Consider the following 25,955-nt stretch of genomic DNA (forward strand, 5'->3'; position numbering starts at 1 on the left):
CGTGCTCTAGAAGGTGTAAGTCAACTACCCTGGCCAGCAAAATCTCCGGATCTGTCCCCCATTGAGCATGTTTGGGACTGGATGAAGCGTCGTCTCACGCGGTCTGCACGTCCAGCACGAACGCTGGTCCAACTGAGGCGCCAGGTGGAAATGGCATGGCAAGCCGTTCCACAGGACTACATCCAGCATCTCTACGATCGTCTCCATGGGAGAATAGCAGCCTGCATTGCTGCGAAAGGTGGATATACACTGTACTAGTGCCGACATTGTGCATGCTCTGTTGCCTGTGTCTATGTGCCTGTGGTTCTGTCAGTGTGATCATGTGATGTATCTGACCCCAGGAATGTGTCAATAAAGTTTCCCCTTCCTGGGACAATGAATTCACGGTGTTCTTATTTCAATTTCCAGGAGTGTATGTTGCACTACTATGCTGCAACATATGCGCGATTTTAGTAAAATTTCAAATAATTTAGTTTTGGAAAAAGTCAAAATGCTGTTTTTTTAAATGAAAAAGATATATTTTCATATATGTGTTTGCAAACAGCGGCTTAAATTTCAGAATGGAGAAAGAATTGATTCTTGAGATATAAATTTAAGGCCATCATATTACATAAAAGAAACAGAGTTTTTAGTAACAATCTGTGAATTCAGTACATTCCTTCAGGAACCAAACTGAGACATTTGAGCTACTTCATTTACATGTCTGGGTAGTTCTGTGAGTAACGGAATGACACTCGGTGATTGTTTTTGCCCATTAAGGATTGAAAAGGCCAAGAATCATGATAAGACAAAAAAATTAATATTGTATTTTCTACATAAGCAAAGGAACACAAGTTATGTAATTTAATACTTGAAGTTTCATTCATATAATGAGACTAATGTAAAAGAAACTTTCTGGTAACGGAATGGCACAATTCAGACATGCATGTTGCTCTCATTTATAATGCAACAATAATTCAGCTCATCCATTTTGTATAAAAATTCACAAAAATTATATTGTGAAGAGGGATAAATGGGAAACAAAATGGCTTGAGATAAATGCGTGAAACCAATATTTTACTAACAAAATTTAAAAAATCACTGGTAATGGAATAACACTTAATAGTAACGGAATGACACTTTCACTCAAAAATTACCAGTTTTATTCATTTATAGTAGGTGCAGCTAGTTTCTCTACAGTTTGGCCTTTTCCTACATAACATTTATCTTCCTTTGGGGGAAATGTAAATATCTGTCCATTTGCGTCATTCTTTCTAAGAAGTGAAATTTCGTAACCGTCTTCCACATAAATCACCTGCCCTACAAAAAAATCTTGATTTGTTTCTTACAGCATAGGAAACCAGAGCAAAATCCCCTTGATGCAAAGCTGTATGATTGATCAGTTCTTGTGAATTTTCTTTGACTGAAGATCGCTTTTTGAAATTGTGCACAAACTTCTGGGGAGATAGCGAGTAATGCTAGTACTCAATAATACGTGGAGCAAGAGGTGTAAGAGCATGGATGGTTTTTGTCTGCTCTATTGGAACTATTACCATCCACATTTGATCAAATTCCCCTGTATTCTCTGCAATTTGCAAGGCAGAGATATAAAAAATGTGTACGCCACGACGTCTTTCACGTGCAACTTTTGTAAAGTCCTCAGCACGAGGTAGACTGTGTTTCCCAGTTTTGCAGGTATTCCAGACTGCACGCTTTACAGTTCCACCAATCCTACCCACGACACCTTTGCCATGTGATGTGGCAAACAAGTTCCATGAAATATTTATTCTATGGCATTCTCTGAAAAATGTCAAGTTGGCGAACAGGAAACGCTGCTTAAATTGACTGGCTGCACCATCAGTCATGAATGTGACAGATTCTACCTCTGGGTTCGTGAATATGATGTGCTCTACAATTTTACTTAGGAAAGCATGCACTGAATATTTATCATGATCAAGTTCATCACTAACAACAGCACAAGGATAGACATCATTTTGTGAGTCCCAAATATATGCTGTAAACAAAGTGATTTGTTGTTTTGACCAATGGGCACTCTGGACTTCATTCTGCAGTTGAACAGTATAATCTTCTGCAAAATCTACTTGCACCAAGATGTTCTTATCTGCAGAATTCTTTTTGTTTCCAAAAAATTTTGATTGTTGTCTTTTAATAAATGTATGTTGTAAGAATTGGGGTAGCATGTTTGAAAGAGCATCAAGACTCTGACCAACAGTACCACGAACCTCTTTCCGAGTGATTCGCCGGTTCACTGTTTGCCATTAGGTCTATTTTGATCAGTTTCTTCGTTAAGTTCTCGTCCAAAGAATACTTATCTTTCAAAGATACACTTGCACACTTTTCACGTTTTGACAACATGCAAACGTTTTTCTCTCGATTGCAGACTATTGTGCTAATGAGGTCAGAAAATGTGGTTTTCAATTGTGGAACAACGTCGTGTATAACTTACAAAAGCAGCTTTACGTTCTCACGGTAGCAGCAGAGACACACATAGTGCGGCGTATCCTGTAAGATGCACACAAACTTTGGTCTCGATGCACAGAACTTGGACAATTTTATTGGCACGTCAGGGAAATCGTCTTGATATATAGTGTGGGCTTCTTTCAATGTCATGGTCACGTATCTCTTCTGGACTTTGGTTTTTCCACCTTTCATTCCAGGAGTTTGCCACGAAATGTCGTCTCGAACATAAGAAGTAGCAACGGGTTCTTCTGTGCCTGGGTTTAGGCGTCGAATCTGATTTTTCACCTTTTGTTCGCTTACTAAAACTCCATGAGCAGCAGCTAATTCCAAGACAGTTGCACTTTCTTGGACATCTAGGTAAACTAGTTTCCACATGTTTAACTGCTTTCCTTAGTGTAGCGGGAGATTTATATGGACCATCGGTGTTGATGATGCAAGCATCACCACCATCGCCTTTGCTGCTGGCTCTAACTTTATTTCTGAATTTTCTTTGATTAAGTGTCGCTTTTTCTCTTTGCTTCTTATGTTGATCAGGAGTTAAACTTTGCCTTTCCCGGTCCTTCCCCTTAATATCATCATTTAACCCTTTCTCCTAGAGTCATTTCCGGTATCGTCTCATTTTCTCAGCTGATGTGAGAGGTCTGATAAGAACTGAAAAAATGAAATATCTTGTTTGAGAATTACTGTGGGTACACTGTAATTGTCGGAAATAAGCCAATATCTATTTTAAATAAAAAATTCAATTCAATATAGTGATCTTCTAACAACATAATACATAAAAGTGTCTCTATTATTTATGCATAATACATAGTGACCTTCAAAAATAATCAACATTCTGTTGCAGTACATAGGAAGCCAGTAACTTGTTTTTCTATAGGCAATATTAAGGTTTTCATACAATTTGGCATTGCTATTGCTTCCCATAGAAAGCATAGGTTATGGAAGAAGAAATAGAGCTTATCAAAATAATTAACTCCATCTACATGTAGTATGCAGCCATTTAGTCACTTAATTGTAATCTTCACTAAAGAAGCTTATTAATTCACCTTACAGCAGTTACTCTTCAGACTCACAGAATGTAAGTTTCGTGTCTTGGAAAAGTACAGTCTTGGCTTGTGGGATTTCCCCATTTTTCCTCCAGTTTTTACTAACAGTATAGCCAACATGTAAATGTATTTGACTTACATCTTGAGGAATGTCAGTCAAATTCGTTATAAAATTATTGTCATTCCATTACTCCATTTATGTAATTCCTTTACCGCATGTATATCATTCCGTTACCACTACAAAATATTGTTTATAATGAACATTTTTTTCTCTGCAGTGAGACTTTTATCCATCTCATAAATCTGTATTTGCATTTTCAGGATTCTACAAAATTGCATTGACCCTGAAAAATAAATTTCACATGTTTTTTCGGCAACGGAATGACAAGAGATAGCAATAAAAATAAATCAGCCTGGGGACTTAACTAATAAAATAAAATCAATATAAGCTGTTGAAATGGGCTGACCTAAGGTATTTGTAAAGTTTTTCAGATATATTCTGTTAATAAATTACTTTACAATGCATCATTGTAGTACGTTTCTTGAAAACTAATTTCTTAGAGGGTCTAGAAGCTGAAATTTTAGACAAGCTATAAACCAATTTGCTCAGTTCCAGCACTTCGTAACATGAAAATGAAGCTTCAAATTAAAAAAGAGAATGTGCTTCAGCTAACAGAAATGATAATCAGATTTGTAATAAGAATATTTTTAATTTCCAAAGTTTGTGTCCATGTTCTCAGGGAACAGACCGTTTATTAATTGTGTAGCAAAATCTGATAAGGTAGTTAAAAAGCTGCCGGAAATATGAAAAAAATGCCTACAAATTACTTTATTGAACATGATTCGCATGTTTGTTAGTCCGTTGTTACACAACTTGTTCTTGACATAATAAAATGAAAATAGTTGAACAAAGTTACCTGAAGTATCGCTTGAATGATAACTTTGTTTTAAACCTCTTTTTAAAGAATAAATAATTAGAATCTCCTTCCAGTAGGCATCACGAGTTTAACCTTTCCTCGGATTCAGTTGGCTGGCATGCTAAGATTTCAGGGTTAAAAAATGAACAGCAGAGATTGGTCAAAGAACACTAACTTTGGCTTGATGATCCTTTCCAAGAATGCAAATAATCACCCACCAATTTTGAGAACTTGCACTACAGGTTAAGGCAACTGTAATGAATTCATCATCAATAATCCAGCACCACAAATCTTCTTCCCATATCCTGCTATTCTCCAGACTTACCTGTAAGGTTGTCAGCATTGTTTTGCTGCACTTTAAATTCCTCTACATGTTTATGAAGGTATTCCATCTCTCATTCTGGGAAGGAAGTGAAATTTAGTAGTTACTATGTTTCAAAATTGCTAACAAATTTTTTTCCATGTTTCCCCAGAATCCATTCTCCACCCCCTTCTTAGCTGTCATAATTGCAAGTTTGTGTCCATACCGTCCGTAGGGGCAAAATCGCCGCCCCCGTATGATCTCTGTAGAGTAATCTCCAGTTCTGTGGAAGAGTCCTCCCCAATATCTTCCTGACTGTAATCACCCAAATGAAACAGTGCTAAACCACTCCCAGCGGTCACGTCCACGGTTGTCGTATAGGCTTATGTCTAATTTGTTTTTTGGGGACTTTGAACAGCAGCTTGAATGTAAATAAAATTGTTGGTGTAGTCACATCAAAAGTATACTATTTGTAGATGTTATTGCCACATGTAAAATTAACCCTAGAAATGCACCTGCTAGTGCAAGAAGAAATGATACACTTGTCCCACGATGTTACTATAATTATCCCAACACTGCACTAATGTAATTATGCTTAAATTGTATTTGTATCAGCAATCAGTGCTTCAAAATTTTTGTTAATCCCTTATTTATTTTATTACTTACGAAGTGAAGTTCACATTATTATGTCTGAATTGTACGCTGCTGTTAATACGACTATATTCTCTGTTCATTCAGTGCTCGGATCTGTGGACATTTTATTACATTCAGTTTTAATATGGAGGTGATTTCTATCTGCTTGTTGCATTTAATGCTGTGATCTACGACGAATGGTTTGTTTCTTTTTAAATGCCTATTTACTTCGACACTCTTAGCTCGGGCAAGTCTGGAGGTATATTTCAAAGACCACAATACTAGAAGTAAATATAATTTCCGTTTGGAGTACGTCTCAAAACATTAACGGTGGGAAGCTTCACTGACATTTTATCTGTGTTTTATAATAACTGAAATAGAACTGTCGTTATATTTATTCATCGTCTACACACAGAGGATTTCACGTCAAAACCTAAACGAACGGTTTTTCGGTGTGTAGAACAGACAGGTGACAGGGAAGACTCGATCGTACACTTAGCTTATTTTTAGCTGCCGATCGACATCGAAACAGTTAACTTGGCATCTTTTTCGGTGCATAGGAATACCTTCGTAGTGAGTGTACGTCGAAACATATGACACCTGTTTGTAAATGGTTTTTGGAAAGTAGTGTCACACGGTCTGGCATTAATTTTTGTGTTGCAGATGTGTGAACTCCACTTTCAACTGCAAGAGTTTGAAAGACAGAGTGCTAGGTGTGGTTGCCGATCAGGAAATAATGCAGCGTCCTCACCAGAGTCTATATCTGATAGAGGTTCATCCTTTTTTAATTTGTGACTGCGATTGCAGCAGTGAATAGAGTGGTAGTGTGGGACTGCCCATTTGTGCTGTGTTTCAGTTTCCGTGTCGACTGCTGATCACTGTAAAATGTTTGCCAGGGTACCTCGAGAGCGCGACGTTTGGTGCTAGTTCTCACACGTACACATCCGGGCTCACGGCAGGTTTTAGAGGACGCCAGTGTCTTCACAGTGCTCTCTAATGTTTCGTTCTCCACTACGGCAGAGTGCGCAGTCTGCTAATGCTGTACATTCGGATGTCATCAGGTGTAAACTCAAAGTGCCCTGGTAGTTGGACGTTACGTTTGTACAGTATGACATTACACGATCTGCTTGAGGAGAAAGCAGAGGGGAGAGGGCAGTAGAATACTAGGAAAACCAACCAACTTCTGCGCGCGCGTGCGCCCCCCCCCCCCCCCCCCCCCCCCCCCCCCACACACACACACACACACACTCGAGTATCTCACACGGTAATGCATCATATTACAACTGAACAGTTAGGAGGGTTGCGCAGACTGTACATTTGTCTGCTCTCTGATTGCTGGGACTGAAGTTCAGAATCAACTACGTAGCAGTGGAAAGTAGGTAACTCTCGTATCACAAATGTGAAGTCAAAATATTCATAGTATAAAGTCGATTGTGAGATTCTCTGATTCTCAGAGTTAAAAGTAGTAATAGATTGTGGAACTACAGGCGTAGGTGAGTCATATGTACACTAGAAGGGGCTCAGACGGCGCCTGCCCACAGATGTGATCTGCCACTTTCAAACTAATCACCAGTGCGGCAAGTCTACCTACCGTACACGTCCGGTACGAGAGAACCGGTAAACCGAGCCGCTAACTGACGATCTTGAGACTGTCTACCGGTACCGTCTCGTGTGCTGAATTTGATCAAAAAGGTCAAAAAACACTGTGTGTTAAACAAGTGCACATAGGCGATGAAAATTCTTTTATATTAGTTATATTTACTGTTCGAAACTTCATAATTTTGTACCGATTGGTAAATGAGCAATATTCTTAATTTCTTTCTGAGTACCTAAAGCTTTGAAAAGAACTCCATTTTTTAACTCCGTTAATGAATTAAAAGTGACATAGGAAAAGATAGATTGCCACTCACCGTAAAGAAGACCAGTTAAGTTACAGACAGGCACAATTAAGATACGTACATAAGTGTCCTACATAACTGTCTTTTAATTGTGCCCGTCTGCAACTTAACAGGTCTTTTTTACGGCAAGTGGCAATGTGTCTTATCCTACCTTGTCGATATTCCTACCCGGAGTTTCCGTCGTTTAACGAACTAAACTTTTTATTCGTGTGGCTGGCATAAAACAACTCCTGTGTCTAGATCTCGTGTACAGTTTAGTATTTACTTGTATATCTGAAAGAATGGACATCATTAATGATCGACAGCTGTAAAAAATAATTTGAAATTTATTTGCCGACTGTGAATTCTTCGACAGCAGCTGTGTTAGGTAGAGACGTACTACCTGTCAGTGACGTACGGAAATACGTGCCGGACCGGGACTCGAATCCCGGATTTCCCGCTTACCCGCTGTGGCTATCTGAGCGCACTTCCCGTACCGAGCCGGACCTCAGTATGTCACATTGTTTACATCTGTATGCCACAGTCCACTGTATTTATCACCTAGTACTTGCCAAGTATTGTATTCCTGCACCAGGAAGGTTTTGGGGAGGAAGCGTGGACACTACTACTACTACTACTACTACTACTACTACTAATATAAAAAACTATTTCTGCTGTGAATAAAAATGGCATCTAGTACCAAATCTGCATCTACCACTGTTACGATAGCTTCAGTTTTTTCTGTCTCATTCCACAATGCAGTCCATTGCTCCTTGGCCAGCAGGCACGCCCTGCCAGTTCCTCGGGTGCTGTGGTTGCGTCTACGCATTCCACTGCTTGTAGACTGGCCCGTTCCCAGCCAGTACCGTCGTTACTGGCGACGAGTGTAGTCGCGGTCCGGCTCGCGGCACCCGGGTTCCGGTTCCTCGGGTGCCGAGATACGACCTGTGGCTGCGTTTACCTCCAGTGTCGTTCCGATGGACACGTGTACAGTGTCGGCTACTCGGATAGTCCATGGATAGTATGTTTTGGTGCACCTTCTTCACCGTAAGCACGTTTGGTAATTTATCGTCTAGCGATTCTATGCCAGTAGGTGGCGTAGGGCCCGTGAAGGTTGAGAAGCGTGTCGGGCCCCTTGAGGGACTCAGGTGCTTCATTCCTTGTTTCTGTTTTACATTTGGCAGAAAATTGTGGGTGCACCTTGCTGTTCAGGCATTGTCCCATTGTTTCTGCCACAGGTGGAGAACACGATTTTGAATTTGCTGCTCACTTGTGGACCGTATTCCTATTAAATTCGGCACTCCGTGATATTGTTCTTCCTCCAACTAGTACACTGCCACCTTTTTCCGTATCTAGAGGTCGAAGGGACACATCGCGAGTATTTCTCGCGACATCTCGACGAGTATTCCGTGTCGCACCCTCTTAACTGTTCGTGCCGGTGTTACGAGCAAAAGTCTGTGGCCCCGAGCACTCCACACAGTGTCCTACGATCGCAGTTAAGACGGCGTTACTATACGTTCTTATTGTCTGCATTGACAGCTCGTAATTATAACTGATGAGAGTAATAATTTTGTTTGGGTTCCTCCCTCTGTTACTCATTTCTCCAATATGTACAACATAATTGTGTCATTTGTCTCAGACGTTGCCTACATACCTGGTGACGGGCCTCTTCTTTGTGGACCTGTGACGCAATGTGACCGTCAGACCTCGTAAAAGGTGCCCTTTTAACAGCACGCACGTGGTCTTTTGAGATGCGACAGACAGTTGACTCCTCAGCACCACTGAATATAATTGTTAAGTGACTATGTTACATCCGTCCACAGTGCCTCTGGAGATTCCCTCCACAACACGAGATACGTGGAAGAAAGCAAATGTACTAATCTCTAAAACAGGTGAGGACGACGATCCCATAGCTCCGAAGTCCTACAGACCCATTCGCCCTCTCGATACCTCGGGTGAGGTTTCGGAGAATGTCGTACGTGGTAAACGACGGGAGAAAAGACTTCTCCACGGAATGGATTCACAACAGTACGGTTTCAGAAGCGTAAAGTCGACAGGAGACTTCATAAATTAGGCAATGAGACTCGTGAAAAACAATCCGCATAAATACGTAGTAGCCACGACGGTGAACACGACCACTTAAAGTGGTCGGCACACCTCGACTGCCTGCGAGCAGTTCCGACACACCTGCTAGCAAAGCAAATGCACTCACAGCTCACCCAGCACTATAAACTAGAAAATTTCAGAACAGTCAGAAACACCTCTCAACCGGTTGAACATATCAGACACACTAAAATCCCCAGCACAGCAACACTGCTCTCTTATGATTTAGAAAGTATGTACAGTTGTATTCCTGTTAATGCAACCATAAAAATAAAACCTGAAGACACACAACCAACTATCTCATGAACACACAGGTGAAACAATAAAATTATTACAGTTAATAACACAACAAAATTATTTTGAATTCAACCGAGAATACTACATACAATAAGGTGGTTTACCCATGGGTTCATCCATTTCAGGAACATTAAGCCAACATTTTCATGAATCGTATAGAAAAAGTAATATCTGAAGACATAATAACAAAGAAAAGCTACATTGTCGTCTACTGGTATAGATACATGCATAGTATGCGTGGTAGATGAACCTAAAAACAGAATACAGCAACTACACAAAGACAAATACTGTACACATAAAAATAAAGTTCACAACAGAACAACAGCAAGCAAACTCACTCAAGTTTCTAGACATAACCATAAGAAAAGACAATAATAAACACACATTTGACATGTACAGAAAACCCACAACCAGTGACATTATCTTAAATGGAACCTCAAACCACCTGCAGAGCCATAAACGAGCAGCAATCAGATACATGATAAACAGGCTGAACTGGATCCCCCTAAAAGCTTCTAATTACCAGAAAGAGCTAGCCATTGTAAAACAAATGGCATGAAAAATGGACACATAGAAACAATGGCTGACAAACTAAACAAAAAAATAGAGAGACAAATTATGGAGAAAACTAACCAAACCACACAACCTCATACAACTTGCACTTCTACAGAAGAAATGGCATACAATGACCTACAACAACAAATTTGTACATAAAGTAGGTAACTTGTTTTAAAAAACAAGGCATGGATATTGCTTACTAAACAGACAACGCAATACAAAAGCACATCCAAAAACTGAAATCAAAACCAGACAGACACCAACAATCTGGCATCTATCAGCTCTGTTGCAGATATACATTGGAATGGCTGGTAGGACATTCGACACAAGATATAAAGAAAACATCAGAGCAGTTGAATACGGTGCAAACCATTAAACATTTACTGATCATCTAAAACCAGAACACCATAGATCAAGCAATATTGAAAAAGTTATATCATAAAAATCAGTAAAGACAAACATCTTTCTCCTTTCTAAGAAAATTTTGACATACAAAATAGAAACAGTTGCTCAATGACCTAATAAATATTAGAAACTAGACACTCTATAAAATAGTTGATGAAATTAAATGAAAAAGAAAAGGACCTTTGCATCCTTCACCCCCTCCCACTCTACCCCCGCCCCTCTCCCCCTCAGAATTTCATTTCACTTCTTGCTCCCCACCTTCTCCTCTGCCTCACTGCATCACGCTACTATACACTTATGTCCACTCATCATGGTTTCTCCCTCCCCCTTGCCCCCACACACAATAAAAATCCTACATCACTAGTCCTTTCCTACTCTTACACAGTATATGAATACACAGCAGCTATAATTAAATAGAATCATACACACACAATAATCTAATAAAAAAAAAAAGGTTGTAGGTCAAAGACTAACTACTGGAAAGATATGTTGGCAACACTACAAAACACATACTCAGAAGTACAAAAACAAAAATAACAGTGGTGTGCATAAAAGTTTGTTCTGAAAAACATAAGAAATGTATAGTGCTGCAGAACAACTAAAAATTAGACCAAAATTATCAGTGTGTAATGCACAAAACAATGACATATTCTGGTGAACTGCTTTTCGATCATAAACCAAATCAAAATGTAAATAACTTAATTAGAGACCAATGTTGATGCTTTACCTCACTTAAGCGAAATGCACTTTCAAAATTAAAAAAAAAAAAAAAAACAAAAAAAAACGCATTTTTGAAGTTGCAACAACAACAAAAATACCCTTGAGAAATTTCGAAAGGCTGCCCACCATCTAGTACTCGACCTGGTATTAGGAAAATTACAGAATAATGAAGAGGTGCTAATGACCTCACGATACTTGCAAGTAAATAATAAATTAATTTTTGGTTTTTGCTCGGGTTGTCATTGTGAAGGCTCAAAGGACAACATACGTTAGACCTAGACACAAAATTTGTTTTGTTGGTCAAACAAATAAAATTTTTAGTACATTAAAAAAGTGCAAAAAAGGCAGTTTTTTTTTTTTTTTTTTTTTTTTTTAAACAATTGCTATTCAGAGAGAGCTTCAGAGTACTGTCTGTACATTTAGCCATTACCACGAGTTAAGAACTTGTGAACAGGAAGTATAATAACTGGTATAAATGAATTTTCATCACCAATGTGTAGTTGTCTGACTTAAAATGTCACCACATTTCACGGTACCATTCTGCTATCTCGCAATTCGTCAGTTCTCTGTTACCAGACGCACGTTGCAGATTTATGACCGCTGGCGGTTAGTTCGAAAGTAGTGGACTGTGCCTGTAGGTGGGTGCCTCGTGAACGAACGACTGCTGGTGTGTGGGTGGCTCACATACACCAGCAGTTCTGTCACTTTGTAATAGTTTCCACTTTCTGAACTGCACATCTCACAGTCAGTTTTATATGTGAATATTTTAATCTTATATTTGCCATTTGAAAATTATCTACTGTGCACCATAACGCAGAGTTATCGGTCCCCACAGAATGTGTGTGCAGAAGACAGTTTACCATTTGTCTGTCATTAGGCTGAAATATATCAAGAGGGCATGATGAAAAGAAATGCCTCCAAATATTTCAAGTGAAAATTCTTAGAGCTTTTTTTTTTAAACAAAAAAAATCATTATTAGCGTTCTACATCTTTATTCTTCACGTCTACGTGTTTGCAGCACTCTGCTGCTAGAGGGCTCCAAAGTGTAGTGTGTAACGTGGCAGTATGTAACGTAACTGTGTCAGTCTGTGAGAAACTGCGTGCTGTGATTGAGGTTCAGATTTGGAGTGTTTGTCCACATTCGGAGCACCTTCTCCTCCAGGGCGACTGCCAGACTGCACACTCGCATTGCAATACGTGCGAGAATCTGACACCGCAGATTCGCTGTACGGTCCTGACTTGATCCCTTCCGATTTCCATCTCTTTCCCGAGCTGTAACACCTGGGAAGACTTCAGTTTGATAGTGATGAAGTGGCACAAGCAGTGGTGAAGTTGTGGCCTCGTCTGCAAAGTCACACATTCTGTAGTGGCAGTATCGACAAACTGGTCTCTCATTGGGAGAAGTGAGGCCCCACCGGTGTGATTGTGTTGAGAAATAAATAAGTAGAGGCAAAGAATAAAGATGTACAATATTAATACGGTTTGTTTTACTTAAAAGGATTTAAGAGTTTTGACATAAACAATTTGGACGCATTAATGTTCACCGTGCCCTCGTATTTAAAAAATTGTTCAGAATTCTTTTATTCACCACACGTGTTTCAGCACCTATGTGGCAGATCTCGTATCACCGATACATTTAGCTTATGCCTTAAATTTACAGTGTATCACTCTTCGCGAGATTCGTGTCAGTATATCGTCCTCGTGTGTTTGAGACATTTTGCGGACACTTTATTTAAACTTTGACCTACTTCACTGCTGTGTGACTTCTGTTAAGCACACTATTAAAAGAATGAATAGGATCTTTGGGACACGTATTATAAGTTTACGCTAAATGTATGTGCACACTTGAAACTAGCCGAACAGTATAAACCGACCGAAGGCTTAGTGTGGAATTATTATTTTTTTTTTTTTATTATTTTTTATTTTTTTATTTTTTTTTTTTAAACTGACAGCTTTAGTGGTAAAGGACAGTGTCTTTTAATTTATTTACTGTGGATATGGCCATAAGTTTGAAACATGACATTTAGTAAATGGTTAAAAGTAACACCTCAGACTTTCTGTGAAAGCTTTAATTCTTGTTCTGCTAATAATGCTGTAGTACAATCAGAAAATTAAAACAGAAGACAGTGTAACAAATACCGTATTACTTTAGTCTGCTGCAACTACGTTTGCAATTGAAAATTTGTGTAACAGCTTGCCGTCACAGAAGTTTCATTTTATTTTCGTCTGCCGGGAGAGTGTCTCATCTGTGCACGATTGGCTCTTTGCGTGCTCAGAGTTACAGTCCGAGAAAAGTACTCGAACTGTTTACAGATGAGTTCGAAGAACTGCCATTCGGGCACCGCTTTTTGCCTGTGTTGCCTCATTTTGCACATTCTGTCAGTCTACATTTTTTACACACCTATATTCTCGTTTGCCTGCTGCACGTTTATATTTTCACCTTTCCTGCACCGTGCGAGGATTTCTACCGAACCTCATTTTCTCGCATTTCTGAAAGCTGCGGTGTTCGTTACTCGCCTTATTTCGGTAAATCACTCGGATCGGTTGTCGCGAGACATTCTCTTCGAGGCTTTCGACGACCTCCGTCCGTAAGAATCTGTCGGGGTTCCGTTTCCGTAACCTCCTATGTTGGTGCAGTTTCATCATTTCTAGTTGACAATTCGTAACATAGGAATTGGTCAGGCGTCATATCTGCTCGTGGAAGTGTTTTACATTTTAAAATCAGGTTTTCATATCTCTGTCTTACCACCGTACAATCTGCCTGAAACTTTCTAATGTCTTCCAATCTCTTCTGCGCATAAAAGTTGCCGGTATAATATTCGTGTCGAGTGCCACTGTCCCTCCGAGTTGTCGATCCCTCCTGCTGCTGCGTTCTGCCAGTCCTACGGGCGCCCAGTGGCGCGCCTCTCCCGTCCGGTCCGGTACGAGCTGCTCCGTCCGGTGCCCCCGCCCGTTGTGTCCGGCCACCGGTTCAGGGCAGGAGGGTAACTCGGAGACACCGCAGCGAGCGAAAGCTCGTGTCGCAGTCGGACACGATAAATCGAGTATCTCGCGGTAGAAATAAGGGGAGGGCGGCGAGTCCTCTCACTCCGCTCGCTCGTAACACGAGTGTACCGACGCGGGACCAGAGGCCTGCCACCGAACAGTTACGTACGCGCCTACTTTTTTTCTTCTCTTCCTTCACCTACCACAGAGTTGCAGTCCCACATCGTAGTTAAGTTAAACAAATCAATAACTCCTCACATTTTATCATACATTTGTTCAATCCCATCACTTTCATCTCAGAGCTCTCGTCACCATCGGTTGTCGTATTCGGTACGAAAGACATTTTAGTGCCGTTCTCCACCGTACTTCGCTCTGTGCGAGCCTCTCCGTCTCCGAATAACTGCTGCAGCCTACATCCTTCTGAATCTAACTGCGACCTGGGATCTGCGAGAGTCACAGGTATCTTTTGTTTCGTATATCTCTGCTACATTCAGAATTTCATTGTGTATTCCAGTCAATTTTGTCAGAAGCTTCCTCTAAATCTATACAGGACATAAGCAAACAATGGAAATTCTAGTTTGGAACATCACAAATATAAGGAAAAGATAGATTGCTACTCGCCGTAAAGATGACACGTCGACTTGCTGACTGCCACAACAAAAAGACAGTTACATATTTACACACACACTGTAGTGTTTCCTCCTCCTCAGGGTTCTGCCGTGAAAAATATAAAATAGAAAATCTGATTGATGTCTTGAATTTTGATGGTTTCAGTTACGGATAAGGCGGACTTCGTATTATTGATTGAGATTGTGCTGTAATTTGACCGTGCATGGCAGACCGGGTCGGCAACACTACAAAAAGCGACTGTACAGAAATAGCATCAGAAATTAGTTCAAATTTACCTTATAATCTTGTTAGATACGCAGTATTAATTGCAATATAGTCTTCGTGGCTGTCCTAATTTCTCTTGTAGGACGACCCATCTTTCACTTTTCTCCGTCTGTTGAAAACTTCAAGTTGTCACTGTCATGATCAATTTACAAATTTGGCGATAACCACCTCGAATCACCTATTGAAACAACCTCGCTTTGTAATATAATTTTAATTTCCACCCAAAAGCACATTCAACACAGCGCCGAAAAATACACGTCTTTCGTATCAAGACAAGAGAGAGAGTAATCAATTATCTGTTAAAAATAAAACCTACGCAAAAGTAAAAAAAAAGAACAAAATTATTTATAAAACTCGGTCGCTGGCGCAGCGCTCTTTTGCGTGCGCGATCGTAAATTATATCTTTGTATTGGTGGAGGCGTGGAAGTCAAAGTACCATTACAACACACACACACACACACACACACACACACACACACACACACATATTCATTAACACGAGCAAGCACACCTCCAGCACACGTGGCCGCCACCTCCAGCAGCTCAGACTGGAATGGAGCTGTCACATGGAATGACAACAGTGATCTGAAGGGGACGGGGATGGGAAACGGGAAGGGATAGCAGCCAAAGCCTTCTTCAGAAAATGCCAGCATTCTGTTCAGAGCTGCCACGTATGGTGGTAATTAGTGTGCAAGATGTGCTTGCTTGTATATATATATATATATATATATATATATATATATATATATATATATATGATATCAATATAATAGAAGGAAACATTCCACGTGGGAAAAATTATATATAAAAACAAAGATGAGGTGACTTACCGAACGAAAGCGCTGGCAGGTCGATAGACACACAAACAAACACAAACATACACACATGATGTGTGGATGGATGTGTGCATGTGTGCGAGTGTATACCTGTCCTTTTTTCCCCCTAAGGTAAGTCTTTCCGCTCCCGGGATTGGAATGACTCCTTACCCTCTCCCTTAAAACCCACTTCCTTTCGTCTTCCCCTCTCCTTCCCTCTTTCCTGATGAGGCAACAGTTTGTTGCGAAAGCTTGAATTTTGTGTGTATGTTTGTGTTTGTTTGTGTGTCTATCGACCTGCCAGCGCTTTCGTTCGGTAAGTCACCTCATCTTTGTTTTTTGTATATATATATATATATCTGTGTGTGTGTGTATGTGTTGTGTGTGTGTGTGTGTGTGTGTGTGTGTGTGTGGACACGCACGCGCTTCCTTTTCTGAAGACTGTTTTGCCTCAGAGCTGAATGTGTAAGTGTCTTCTTGTTGTGCCTGTCTGCAGGCAGACAGTGTTTCACGATTGTTACAGGCTTCTGTTCAGCTGCTCTGCCAGGTCTTTTGCTGTCTCTGACAGAACTGCAATGTAATTGGCAAATCTCAAAATTTTTATTTCTTCTCCCTGGACTTTAATTCCTACTGCAAATTTTTTGTTTGTTTCTTTTACTGTTTGTCCTATGTACAGATTGGATAACACTGGGGATAGGCTACAACACTGTCTCATTCCCATCTCTCTCCCCTCGACTCTTACAACTGCCGTCCGGTTTGTGTACGAGTTGTCAGTGGCCTTTTGTTCCCTGTATTTTACCACCCCCTGGCTTCAGGATTTCAAAGAGAGTTTTCCAGTCAACATTGTCAAAAGCTTTCTCCAAATCTACAAAAGCTGTAAACATTTGTTTGCTTTTTTTTAACCATCTTCTAAGATAAGTCGTAAGATCGGTATCGCTTTGTGTGTTACTACATTTCTCCAGAATCCAAATTGATCTTCCTGGAGGTCGGCTTCTACCAGTTTTTCCATTCCTGTATAAAGAATTGTGTTAGTTTTTTTGCAACCGTGGCTTATTAAACTGTGGTTCGTGGTGTGGGTTCCTGTAGTCACGTCCTAGTTCACGAACCACGGGCAACGTGTGAGTGGCCAAGTAAGTGGTCCCGACAGTCGGGATACCAGTTACTTTAGAAGAACGCTGGGCATCTCGGACATATTCTGAGTCGTGGTCACCTTTGTGCTCATACGGCAAAGACTATCAAATCCACCGGTTAGTCCCTCAGCCGTTAGGGGTAAAACCCGATGGGACTCGGGGCAAGTAAGGCTAGCAACCTGCTTCCCTGGTACTTTAAATATGATGCTGGCAACAATCAGAGCAAGATGCCTCAGACCTTTGGAGGTGAAGGAGTCCCACCTGCAACTGACAAACCAGGGACTTGGCAAACAAATGGCAACGAGGTGCGGAGCTATTAATATCAATGGGGGCTACTCTGGGAAGAAGGTAGAGCTGGCAGAGGCTGCAAGTAAGATGTGGCTGGACGTTTTAGTTGTTAGTGACATTCGGTTAAGGGGTGAGAAAGAAGAGGAAGTGGGAGAATAAAAGGTCTACCTGTCGGGAGTCAAAGCAGGAATAGCACAATGGGGTGTAGGGCTTTACATCAGGAAAGAAATGGAACCCAGCGTAGTTGCAGTAAGGTATGTAAACGGAACGACTGATGTGGATAGGTTTGACAGTGTCTAGCAAGAAAATTAGGATTGTGTCAGTATATTCGCATTGTGAAGGGACAGATCAAGATAAGATGGATAGTTTTTATGAGGCACTCAGTGATGTAGTTGTTAGAGTAAAGGACAAGGACAGTGTTCTGCTCATGAGTGATTTTAATGCCAGGATTGGAAACCGAACAGAAGGGTATGAATAGGTTATGGGTAAATTTGGAGAGGATATGGAGGCCAACAGGAACGGGAAACAACTCTTGGATTTCTGTGCCAGTATGGGCTTAGTAATCACAAACTCCTTTTTTAAACATAAGAACATTCACCGGTATACTTGGGAAGGCAGGGGAACCAGATCTTTCATTGACTATATAATAACAGATCAGGAACTCAGGAAGGCTGTGAGGAACACACTTGTATTCAGGGGATTCTTTGATGACACTGATCATTATTTAATCTGCAGTGAAATTGGGATTGTGAGGCCGAAAGTGCAGTAGGTCAGGTCCATATGTAGGAGGATAAGAGTGGAGAAACTTCAGGATAAGGAAATCAGGCACAAGTACGTAACAGCGATCTCAGAAAGGTACCAGTTAGTTGAATGTAGTCAATTACAGTCATTGGAAAAGGAATGGACAAGGTACAGGGACACAGTACTAGAAGTGGCTAAAGAATGTCTTGGAACAGTAGTGTGTAAAAGTAGGATGAAGCAAACAGCTTGGTGGAATGACACAGTCAAGGCAGCCTGTAAAAGGAAAAGGAAGGCGTATCAAAAATGGCTACATACTAGAACTCAGGTAGACAGAGAAAATCATGTTGAAGAAAGAAACAAAGCCAAACAGATAATTGCAGCATCCAAGAAGAAACCTTGGGAAGACTTTGGAAACAGGTTGGAGACTATGGGTCAAGCTGCTGGAAAACCATTCTGGAGTGTAATTAGCAGTCTTCGAAAGGGAGGTAAGAAGGAAATGACAAGTATTCTGGACAGGCCAGGAAAACTGCTGGTGATCCTGTGGATGCCTTGAGCAGATGGAGGGAATATTTTGAAGAGTTGCTCAATGTAGGTGAAAATGTGATCAGTAATGTTTCAGATTTCGAGGTAGAATGGGGTAGGAATGATGATGGAAATAGGATCACATTTGAGGAAGTGGAGAAAATGGTCAATAGATTGTAGTGCAATAAAGCAGTTGGGGTGGATGAAATTAAGTCGGAACTCGTCAAATACAGTGGAATGTCAGCTCTTAAATGGCTACACAGGATAATTGAAATGGCCTGGGAGTCGGGACAGGTTCCATCAGACTGGACAAAAACAGTAATCACACCAATCTTTAAACATGGAAACAGAAAACATTGTAACAACTACAGAGGTATCTCTTTTATCAGCGTTGTGGGTAAAATCTTTGCAGGTGTTGTTGAAAGGAAAGTGTGAGTATTAGTTGAGGACAAATTGGATGAAAATCAGTGTGGGTTTAGGCCTCTTAGAGGTTGTCGGGACGAGATCTTTAGCTTATGGCAAATAATGGAGAAGTGTTATGAGTGGAACAGGGAATTGTATCTATGCTTTATAGATCTAGAAAAGGCATATGACCGGTTCCTAGGAGGAAGTTATTGTCTGTTCTACGAGATAATGGAATAGGAGGCAAACTTTTGCAAGCAATTAAAGGTCTTTACATGGATAGTCAGGCAGCAGTTAAGAGTGGACGGTAAATTGAGTTCACGGTTCAGAGTAGTTTCAGGGGTAAGACAAGGCTGCAACCTGTCTCCACTGTTGTTCATATTATTTATGGATCATATGCTGAAAACAATAGACTGGCTGAGTGAGATTAAGATATGTGAACACATATTATTGATACAAAATAAAGTCAGTGTAATGTAGGAGTAGGCTTTGTAATGGCTGTAACAGAAATGTGAGTAAGCTAGTGCAGACAGCATAGTTAAAGCATTATAGTAGCCGAGATAGATACGAAGCCAGAGGCCACCGAAGTACGAGTACTACAAGTTTATATGCCAAGTAGCTCCACAGGTGATGAAGAGATTGAAAGAATGTATGATAAGATAAAAGAACTTATTAAGGTAGAGGAAAATTTAATTGTGACAGGTGACTGGAATTTGGTAATAGGAAGCTGAAAGGAAGGAAGAATACTAGGAGAATATGGACTGAAGGAAAAGAATGAAAGAGGAAGCCACCTGGTAGAATTTTTCACACAGCATAATCTAATTACAGTGAACACTTGGTTTCAGAACTGTGATACAATGTTGTATAAAATAAAGAGATCTGGAAATACTGGAAATTATTAAATATATTATTTAATGATAGGACAGAGATTTCAAAACTAGGTTATAAACTGTAAAGCATGACCAGTGGCAGATACGGACTAAGAGCACAATTTGTCAGTTACGAACTGCGGGCTAAAACAGAAGAAGTTATATAAAGGTGGAAATTACAGAGATGGGACCTGGATAAGTTAAAAGAACTGGAGGTTGTTCTGAGTTTCAGAGGGAGCATTGGGCAAAGATTCATTAGAATAGGGGGGGAGGGGGGGGGGGAGGAATACAGTAGAAGACGAATGGGTATCTTCGAGAGATTAAATAGTGAACGCAGCAGATGATCAAATAGGTAAAAAGATGGGGCCTTGTAGAAATCGTTATTGGATAACACGGAATAGATAGAATCTAATTGATGAAAGGAGAAAATATAAAAATGCACTGAATGAAGCAAATGAAAGCCACTACAGATGGACTGAAATATGAAATGGTCAGAAAGTACAAATTGTCTAAGCAAAAATGGCTCCAGGGTAAATGTAAAGAAATAGAAGCATACACGACTGAGGGAAAGACAGGTGTCATTATAGGAAAAGTAGAGAGATGTTTGGAGAAAAGAGAATCAGCTATACAAATATGGAGATCTCGGGTGGCAAAGCAGTACTAAGGAAAGAGTGGAGAGCTGAAAGGGGGAGTAGTATGTAGAAGGAACATACGAGGGAGACGAACTTGAAGACAATACAGACGAGTCCGGGAAAAGTTAATACCTTTGGAAAAAATGACATATCATTGCAATTTTGCGTGGTAGCGTAGTCCATTGTTTTCTCGACAGATCTTGGTGCACGCTTTGCAACAGATGAGAGTTTGGCAGTGAATGAAGTAAGATTGTTGTTTGAGCAACACGAGGCTGTACGAAAGTGGTACAGGAAGTACGAAAACATGACAGATGTACAACGGCAACGGCGTAATGTGTACGGAACTCGAGAACCTCGAGATGTCGTGTGTGGCTGTCACACTGCCAGTACTGACAGCCATAGTTTGGTCGACAGTTCAGCGGCATCGAAGTCGTTTGGTCGCTAACGGGAGTCACTTTGAGCACACGAACCAACATTCCCCGTGAGCAAGGATTGTAACGGTATATTTTTTTTTTCCATTAATATCAACTGTCGAAGAGTGTCTACATTTTTCTGGACCCCCTCTGTATTATAGAAAGAGAGGGGAGGTAGATGAAGACGAGATGGGAGCTACAGTATTACGAGAAGAATTTGATAGGGCACTGAAAGACCCAAGTTGAAATGAGGCACCTGTAGTAGAGGTTATTGAGATCCTAGGTAGAGCCAGACGTGACAAAATAATTGCATCCGGTGTGCACGATGTATGAGGTAGGCGAAGCTTCCTCGGGCTTTGGGAAGTATAAAGTAATTTCAAATCTACAGGCGCTGACAGGTGTGAAAATGACCAAACTGTCACTTTAATAAATCGTGGTTGCAAAATATTAACACCAATTCTTTACAGAAGAATCGAGAAACTGGTAGAAGCTGACCTTTGGAAAAAAACAGTTTGAGTTCCAGAGAAATGTTCAAATACCTAAAGCAATGAAGACCTTAAAATTTATAAGGTAAGACAGGGTGAAGACAGGCAAACATTGTTTAAAGCATCCGTAGATTTAGGGAAAGCTTTTGACAGTGTTGACGATTATGCCTTATTAAATTGTGAATGCAGCAGAGATAGTGAACAAGTGAAAGGCTATCTACAACTTAAACAGAATACGGACTGCAGTTCCAAGTGTCGTAGGACATCAAAGGGGAGAGCAGCTGTCGAGAAGAGAGTGAGACGTGATTGTAGCGTATCCCTCGTGTCATCTGTACTACTATATAAAGAGAAGACGTTGTTTAATGTAAATCTCAAAAAGTTCTTGACTGATTTACTTCACATTCCTACACAGTACTCTGATAAAAATTCAGACTGACACAGGCTACATTTTTTTTAGCATGCACACACACACACACACACACACACACACACACACACAGGGGAAACGGTACTCTAATTAACACAGGCCAATGAAAAATTTGGTTTTGAAAAACATTTTTTATTTTGGTAGCTGATCTTGATAGATTTTTATGAGCTGAATCCAAATCTAACCTTAGTTTTTTTGTATCACCCATAGTTTTCGAGCAAGTTGCTTTTTATTGTATAGTATAAAAATCCTATGCTATACGGTAAAAGGGGAAATTAATGAAATGTTTTGTTACAACATAAGCATGGTTTGTATGTACAGTAAGCTATTTAAAACAATGATATGTGTTAATAGTGGTTTCACTTGTCAGCTGAAATTGGTTTGTATTTTCTTTCTCTTTTTTCCTCGAAGCTCCTCGTGTAGCTTTTTCTACGATGAGGCGCTCGCTGAACTTCTCGGTGAAGTGACCGACAGTAGTCCCCCATCGTGTCGGTGTTCCAGCGGCCTTGATAGTGTTTTTCCATCACTTTAATGTCCTGGTGAAAACACTCTCCTTGCTCCTCACTAACATCTCCCATATTGTCCAGGAGGTAATCGAGTGACTGTTCAGAAAGTGTACTTTCAGGCTCATTAAACATCCTAAAGTTTTAAACTACTTTAACATTGTAGCTGTAATAGAAACATATTCTTGGTCTTTTTCGTGTCCTAAGAAGTTTGTAATGACATGCTTGAATAATACCTTTGCCTCTTTCTCATTTAAGGTCATTGTGGATTCAAATTTAACACCAAACATCAATTTTCTATTGTCAGATCTGACAAAGACAGCTTTGGAAGCTTTTGACAGAGATACTTAAAACATGGTCCATCTTCAGGCAAAGCCTTTACAAACTATTTCATTACACCTAACTTTCTATGTAGAGATGGTAGGAGTACGGTTTTTGGATCTACGAGGTTTTTGCGTAGAATGTACTTCTCGCCACGTTTTAAAGACTCCCTCACAGGCCAGTGTTGATCCTTGGCTGTACTGTCCCATTCACACAAGAAACATGGAAATTTGTTAAAGCCACCTTGCTGACCGAGGAGCATGCACGTTACTTTTAGATCGCCACATATCATCCGACCGTGAGCAGAATAACCAATTTTATTTAGCAATACTTCTAGGTTTTCATAGCCCTTTCTTTCATATGTACACAATGTCCAACAGGTATAGATGCATACATGTTACCATTGTGCAATAAAACAGCCTCTAAACTAGTTTTGGATGAATCAATACACAGCTTCCAGCCATCCTTTTGGTATTCAATACGAAACTCATTCATCAGACCTGGAATGTCTGAGCAGTACACTAAATCACCTTCTTGTTGAAAGAACTTGGACAATTGCCGCTCTCTCTCTCTCTCTCTCTCTCTCTCTCTCTCTCTATATATATATATATATATATATATATATATATATATATAAAGAAAGATGATGAAACTTGCCAAACAAAAGCGCTGTCAGGTCGATAGACACACAAACAAACACAAACATACACACAAAATTCTAGCTTTCACAACCAATGGTTGCCTCGTCAGGAAAGAGGGAAGGAGAAGGAAAGACAAAAGGATATGGGTTTTAAGGGAGAGGGTAAGGAGTCATTCCAATCCCGGGAGCGGAAAGACTTACCTTAGGGGGAAAAAAGGACAGGTATACACTCGCGCACACACACACATATCCATCCACACATACACAGACACAAGCAGACATTTTCTTTCTTTTTAGATATATTTTTCCCACGTGGAATGTTTCCCTCTATTTTATATATATATATATATATATATATATATATATATATATATATATATATATATATATATATATATATATGCTGGTTCCAACTGCCAGTAAGTTCTTTTCTTTTAATCTAGAGCCAAGCGATTCAGCTTTTTCTTTCGTTAAGCCCAGATCCCTAACCAAATTGTTAAGCTTGGTCTGAGTAAACAATTTGGGTTCTAAACTTTCTGTATTACAATGGAATTCATCATCATCTGGTTCATCTAAATCACATTGTACATCAGAAAATACTTCTGTTGGAATAGAATTGAAGTCATCTGGTGGTTCAGGAACCGGCAAATCTACACCGTGGCAAATCTACTCCGTGCACTACCGGTCGGATGGCGGACGGAAGGTTAGGGCAGCTTATTACCTTCTTGTATTTCAAATTATGACCAGTAATATCGACACTGCAAAACTAGCAATCAGCGGAATGATTTCTTGGCTTCCTCCGTACCCTAGGAACAGCAAATCTAAAGGCATTTTTCTCCTTTTTGGGCCATTTTCTCAGATGTTCAACACACACATAACATACTTGAGCGGTGCCCAAGATTTATCTCGATCACCAAGTTTAGATACAAAGTATGACAAATAAATCTTTTTCACAAAGTCTGTAATGTTTCTTTGGTGTTTTTTTAATCACAAATTCACCACAAATATACTGTCAGCAGAGTTTTTACAACCACGATTAGACATTGTACTGAGCGCATGTACAGAAAACGGGAAAGTGATGTTAGGTTGACAGTAAACAAAACGCCATCTGTTAACATGAAAATGGAACTGACCTTTTTTTGCCAGCAAATGTTTTTCAGCAGTGCTACCGACGTGATCTGCATTCATTACACCTCCTTTTTAAATTATTTTAACTATATAAAAGCTGTTCAATTCTTTAAAAATTGCTTAATTTAATAAATTTTTACTGCAAAATGTGGAGAAATTATCACCCTAAAAAACATAATAATAAGGTATTTTCAGCAAAAAAGGTTTTTCCATCATTGGCCTGTGTTATCATTCTGACAGACATAGCCTACAAATTTTTTAAAATTTATGGTTTATGAATATACAGAGTGAGTCAAAAGTCACAGTACACCCTGTTATGTCAAAAATCCAGCAGGAATGGGGAAACCTGAATATTCCATTGAGGTACGGGTGAGGTGGTCTATCCGTTACAGTAGGTACTGACCGTGGACCCCTCTCGAAATCGGTCATCTCGAATCTGTCAATTTTTTAAAATGGGAACAGGTTCGTGTGATATATCAGATAACACCAATATTTTCTGACAAGTTCAAGTTCATTGCAGTAAACAGATTCAGAGTAGCAGTTATGGTTCAAAAGTTACAATACTTTTTTTTGTTTTTGTTTCAGGTAACTGAAAATGGCTTTGGCCCAGGAGGAGAGAACTGAAGCCATTTTGATGTCTGGAGTGTGGAATTTCTGCGTCATAGTAGCAGATTTTAACAACTGGCCCTCAGAAGCACCTCCAGGTTCGATATGGCCGATTTCGAGTTGGTGCCCGTATTCGATACATACCGTAAAAGATTTAGACCATTTCACCCATACCTTACTGGAATATTCAGATTTCCCCGCTCCTGCAAGACTTTTGACATAACAGGATATACTGCAACTTTCTTTTAACTGACACTATATATATAAAATATATACTACTGTATGAAGACATTGTTTAATGTTACTACCACATGCCTCAAAATATTTGTGACTGATTTATTTAAAACTTTTATATGATACTCTAATAAATGGTCAGACAGACATAGGCTACATATTTATTTATTTAATAAATAAACATAGTGTGTGTGTGTAGTAGGAAAAATTTTCTTAACAATAATGTGAAATTGTTGTTGAACAATTTACTGGAAAGTTTTGCATGATAGTGTAATAAATATTTACACCTACATTTTTAATACATATTTACACTAAAGTGCCAAGGGAATTGATGTAGGCAAGTGTATTCAAATACAGGGTTATTACAAATGAATGAGGCGATTTCACAGCTCTACAATGACTTTATTATTTGAGATATTTTCACAATGCTTTGCACACACATACAAAAACTCAAAGTTTTTTTAGGCATTCACAAATGTTCGATATGTGCCCCTTTAGTGATTCGGCAGACATCAAGCCGATAATCAAGTTCCTCCCACACTCGGCGCAGCATGTCCCCATCAATGAGTTCGAAAGCATCATTGATGCGAGCTCGCAGTTCTG

The 25,955-nt window shown here is 39.8% G+C and overlaps 1 protein-coding gene across 4 annotated transcripts in view; it reads left to right on the top strand.

Annotated features, from left to right (window-relative positions):
- The window catches only part of LOC124553697, a 41,692-nt gene extending 16,248 nt beyond the window's left edge, over positions 1-25,444 (top strand). For 3 of the 4 annotated variants that reach the window (XR_006968109.1, XM_047127601.1, XM_047127602.1), the window contains 2 exons: positions 3,828-3,978; positions 25,098-25,444. The gene's annotated coding sequence lies outside the window, so the exon portion shown is untranslated. The remainder of the gene's footprint in view (positions 1-3,827; positions 3,979-25,097) is intronic. The other variant, XM_047127603.1, reaches the window with a different exon arrangement.
- Positions 25,445-25,955: the final 511 nt, after the last annotated feature.

This window comes from Schistocerca americana, chromosome 11 (genome assembly GCF_021461395.2).
Source record: "Schistocerca americana isolate TAMUIC-IGC-003095 chromosome 11, iqSchAmer2.1, whole genome shotgun sequence".
Taxonomy (NCBI): domain Eukaryota; kingdom Metazoa; phylum Arthropoda; class Insecta; order Orthoptera; family Acrididae; genus Schistocerca; species Schistocerca americana.